Here is a 5,667-nt window from a genome sequence, read left to right as displayed (position 1 = left end):
GATCTTTTTTATTATAATTAGAATAAATTTTTTCTTTCCAAAACTAACAAACTCCCTCTATTATCTATCTATTCTATCTATTCTATTATATAAAAATTGAATTTCTGCACTTAATGATGGAGCTGACGTGGCATGCTTCTAAAAGTGTTTCCCGATTTATTTCTTTTAACGCATTAAATACAAGTTAGAGTAAAGTATCGTTTTTGTCCCCAACATTTGGGGTAAGTCCTATTTGTGTCCCTAACGTTTAAATCGTCCTATTTGTATCCTTAATGTTTATAAAAGTGATTCAATGTTATCCTACTATCAATTATACTAACAAATCAGATTATATTTTTCAATTATTCTCACTTGAATGTATTCATTCTCAATTAGGTCTCACTTTGATGTGTTCGATTTTAATATTATACTCACTATTTGTGTTTAAATTCAATTATGTCCCTAGAAAAGTGAATTATGTAAATATTGTCGGAGTTAGTTTCAACATTTGATGAGCTATTTTTCGGAGTAGATCATCGATTCTATCCCAGACATTTGTATTCTAACTTCAAGAAGAGATTTTTAAAACTCAAACTAAAGTGTTCATGATATGTAATTGACGGCAGGATAACATTGAATCACGTTTACAAATGTTAGGGATACAAATAGGATGATTTAAATGGTAGGGACACAAATAGGATTTACCCCTAACGTTGGGGACAAAAATAATACTTTACTCTACAAGTTATTACGATAAACTAACTATATCAATTAATTAATTTGATTAGATATTTAAATATCATATAATTATTATAATTTATATCAATTTTATTTGGTAATATTTTTTAATTCATTTATTTTAATATTCTGTTTGTATTTTTTAATTTAATTCTTTTAATTTATTAAACCAAATTTATTGTATGTACTAATTAATTAATTTGATTAATTTATTAGTCATTAAAATAATAAATTTATGAATAAAATAGGCAACTGAGATATTTTCAACTAATAATCAAATCAAATCAAATCAAATCATATATATTGAGCTAAATTCAAATCATGTGAATTAAAGACTAAATTAAAATAAGATAATTTCTTACTTATTCAAGTTGAGTGCAATAAATACAAATTAATTTTGTTAGATAATCATAGTTGACTGGTCTACTATATATAGATGGCCACACAAAATTATAAGAATCGTAATTTTTATCGCTCTTGTTATTTCAACTCTTCTTTTCTTCTTTTTTTTTTCTTTATGTATAATTTCTTTTATGGATAAATAAAAAAGTATGGATGAATAATGTTTCGTTGATTGTTTGTTTATAACTCAAAAATGTCTCAATTTAAGCATTACCGTTGCTCAATGAAGCTGCCGACTACCGCTCTGAATTCATTGTATAGCTGGAGCAAATTATGATATAGCGAAAAAACGTCTATGCATGCATGCTATTCTTCTTTATATATGTATCCCTCTATTTTTACAATTCACATCTTTATATATTAGATTCTTTTTGACATTATTTAAATTTATATTCTGTTAGTATTTTTTAATTTATTTCTTTTAATTTATTAAACCAAATTTATTGTGTGTACTAATTAATTAATTTGATTAATTTATTAGTCATTAAAATAATAAATTTATGAATAAAATAGGCAACTGAGATATTTTCAACTAATAATCAAATCAAATCAAATCAAATCATATATATTGAGCTAAATTCAAATCATGTGAATTAAAGACTAAATTAAAATAAGATAATTTCTTACTTATTCAAGTTGAGTGCAATAAATACAAATTAATTTTGTTAGATAATCATAGTTGACTGGTCTACTATATATAGATGGCCACACAAAATTATAAGAATCGTAATTTTTATCGCTCTTGTTATTTCAACTCTTCTTTTCTTCTTTTTTTTTCTTTATGTATAATTTATTTTATATATAAATGTATCCAAAATGAGAAAGTACATATGAGTGTTTTATTGATTGTTTATTTGATGAATATATCTCAATTTAAGTATTCTACTACTGTGGATAGAAGTTAACTGTAGCAATTCAAAGTGACCAATGTATTTTTTTATAGTATTAGATAAAAGAATATTTATTAAAATGAATATACCCATCGTAATAATTTTTTTAATTGTTATATTTTTATGTCAGTCGTGTAAATTCTTTGAAGGCACAAGATAATAAAATAGGTTGAATTTAATATCATTAGAAGCTAAATTTAACGGTTCAAATAAGCACCACTAATCTATTCTATTATATAAAAATCGAATTTTTGCACTTAATGATGGAGTTGACGTGGCATACTTCTGAAAGTGTTTTTCAATTTTTTTAACTCATTAAATACAAGTTATTATGATAAACTAACTATATCAACTAATTGATTTGATTAAATATTTAAATATCATATAATTTATTATAATTTATATCAATTTGATTTGGTAGTATTTCCTAATTTATTTTAATATTCTGTTAGTATTTTTTAATTTATTTTTTTAATTTATTAAACCAAATTTATTGTGTGTACTAATTAATTAATTTGATTAATTTATTAGTCATTAAAATAATAAATTTATGAATAAAATAGGCAACTGAGATATTTTTAACTAATAATTAAATCAAATCAAATCAAATCATATATATTGAGTTAAATTCAAATCATGTGAATTAAAGACTAAATTAAAATAAGATAATTTCTTACTTATTCAAGTTGAGTGCAATAAATATAAATTAATTTTTTTAGATAATCATAGTTGTCAGGTCTACTATATATAAATGGCCACACAAAATTATAAGAACCATAATTTTTATCGCTCTTGCTATTTCAACTCTTCTTTTCTTCTTCTTTTTTTTTTCTTTATCTATAATTTATTTTAGATATAAATGTATCCAAAATGAGAAAGTACGGATGAGTATTTTATTGATTGTTTATTTGATGAATATATCTCAATTTAAGCATTCTACTACCGTGGATAAAAGTTGCCTATAGCAATTCAAAGTGGCCAATGTATTTTTTTATAGTATTAGATAGAAGAATATTTATTAAGATGAATATACCCATTGAAATGAATTTTTTTTAAATGTTATATTTTTATGTCAGTCGTGTAAATTCTTTGAAGGCGCAAGATAATAAAATAGGTTGACTTTAATATCATTAGAAGCTAAATTTAACGGTTCAAATAAGCACCACTAATTATATTAAAAAAGTAATTTTATAATAATAATGTGATTTATATATTAATTTTTTCGGGTAAATTCATTTCAAAATGTAGAAATTAGACTCAATTACGCTAAAATTTTAAAGGTAATATAGAATTTGACAACAAAATTAACATTCATTAAGGAAATAAATTTATTTATGGCTATTTTCTAATTATAAATAAGGGTAAAGTATAATTTTTTGTCCCTGAAGTTTGGCAAAAGTTTCAAAAATACTCTTAAGTTTTATTTTGTTTCAATTTTGTCCCAAAAGTTTTCGATTTGCATCAAATATACCCTCGACGGCTAAATTTTCCAAAAATTTAAGACTAATTTAACAATAATACATGGAAATTATGATTGATTTGCTTGTATTGAGAGTTGTTCTTATGAAATTGTTGTCGAATTGGTCTTAAATTTTTTAAAAGTTAATCGTCAGGGTATATTTGATGCAAATCAAAAACTTTTGAGACAAAATTGAAACAAAATAAAACTTAGGGGTATTTTTAAAACTTTTATCAAACTTTAGGGACAAAAGATATACTTTACCTTATAAATAATAACAAGACTTATATGAAAAAATATTAATGTCATCATTTTTATTAATTAAATCATAATATTAGGTAGTTGATAGTTTTTAAGCGGAAATTATTAAGTAATTACCTAAAAATTAGCAACGAACAAACAATAAGAATTCAGAAAAAATCTATTATATAATACCAATTTCATAATTAAAATATGTCACATATCATATTCTCATATATTCTATTTATTATCTATTCTATTATATAAAAATCAGATTTTTGCACTTAACGATGGAATTGACGTGACATGCACTAATAATTAAATCAATCAAATCATATTTATTGAGCTAAATTTAAATCATGTGAATTAAGGACTAAACTAAAATAAGATGATTTTTTAGTTATTCAAATTGAATGCAATAAATAAAATTAATTTTGTTAGATAATCATGGTCTTCTGGTGTTCTATATATAGATAGCCACATAAAATTATAAAAATCATCATTTGTATTGCTTTTGCTGTTTCAACCTTTTTTTTTTATGTATAAATGTACTCAAAATGAGAAGGTATGGATGAGTGTTTCATTAATTGTTTGTTTGATAAATATTATAGTCTAAAAATGTCTCAATTTAGGCATTCTATCACTGTCGATGGAAGTTGAACCTCTAATAATTCAGGGTGACCATGATATTTTTTATAGTATTACATAGAAAAATATTTTTTAAAATGAATATACCCATTGTAATTAATTTTCTTTGTCAATATGTTATCTTTTACCTAACAAACAATATACCTATTGTATTATTTTTATCAGAAGTCATACATAATTGATTGATAATTCTATATATAAAAATACTCATGTAGTAACTAAATACCATATTGTTATCTCACTAAAGTTAATTCTCCTATGATTACGCGAATGTATAGCACTATCAGATAAAAATTGATTGGATTACATTTATTTACAACGAAGTAGATGATCTTTTAGGCCTAATCACGGTCCGAGTTGATGAAAATTTAAAAAATGCTAACAATACAAATACTTTTTATTTTTAATACCCAATAATAAATATATAAATTAAAACTAATATTATTTCGTACAAAATTATAAAATATATAGCATACTCAAAACATATCCAATCCGTATTTAAATTGGACCGAACCGGGCTGAACCGGACCCGAACCGGGCCGTCAGTTCAATCGGACCAACTCATTAAATGAAGCTGAACCCCTTTCTCTCCCTCATTTGGATGCAGCAGCGTGAAACGCTTCCAGGGAGGGGAGAAAGCTTCCGTAACCTTACGGTAAATTTCCGATCCCCGTAACTTCTCCGTCCGAGCTCCAATCGCCGCACCGTTTGCGGCCACGCGTCCACCGCGTCGAGCTCTATATTTCTACCAGAACAATTTTACTGGTAACTTATTTAATCATTCTCAGCCCTCTTTTCCCCCAAATTTCGGATTTTTGAATGGGAAGGTTGAGTTTCTTTGATTTTTGATGTTTTAGGATCTAATTAGTTTGAGAAAAACGTTCACTCTTGCTTATGTGAAGCTTGGGTAAGGTGAGGATACGATAATTCTATTTTATTTTCATTGAATTTGAGCTTTGGATATTAAATTGGATATATATGTGTTATGAATGTGTATTAGGTTGTGAATAAATAATTGGAGCTTGAAATTGTGAATACTGGAACTTGAAGAAGCGGATTAGTTGAGTTTTGAGGGGCTGCCTTGGTTTTGAATAAATAGCTTTGGTCGTTACGTGGAAATCGGCCAAGGTATGGTTTAGGTTTCTTGCATTTAATATATAATGTTCTGTGAAAACTTAGGCTAGACGACCATAGGATAAGTTGGAATGCAGGTGTATGTTTAATATTTAGTAAATTGTCGATGAATATATTTGGTTGAAGTTTATTGGATAATTAGTTATTAATTTTGGATGGTGAATGTTGTTATGTTAA

General features: G+C 25.3%; 1 protein-coding gene across 1 annotated transcript in view; it reads left to right on the top strand.

The window, feature by feature from the left end:
• Positions 5,438 to 5,667, top strand: part of LOC110270059 — a 4,266-nt gene continuing 4,036 nt past the window's right edge. Inside the window, exon 1 of the mRNA XM_021118526.1 lies at positions 5,438 to 5,484. The gene's annotated coding sequence lies outside the window, so the exon portion shown is untranslated. The remainder of the gene's footprint in view (positions 5,485 to 5,667) is intronic.

This window comes from Arachis ipaensis, chromosome B03 (assembly GCF_000816755.2).
Source record: "Arachis ipaensis cultivar K30076 chromosome B03, Araip1.1, whole genome shotgun sequence".
NCBI lineage: Eukaryota > Viridiplantae > Streptophyta > Magnoliopsida > Fabales > Fabaceae > Arachis > Arachis ipaensis.
Note: the sequence above shows the minus strand (reverse complement) of the source record. Positions and strands in the feature narration are given on the sequence as shown.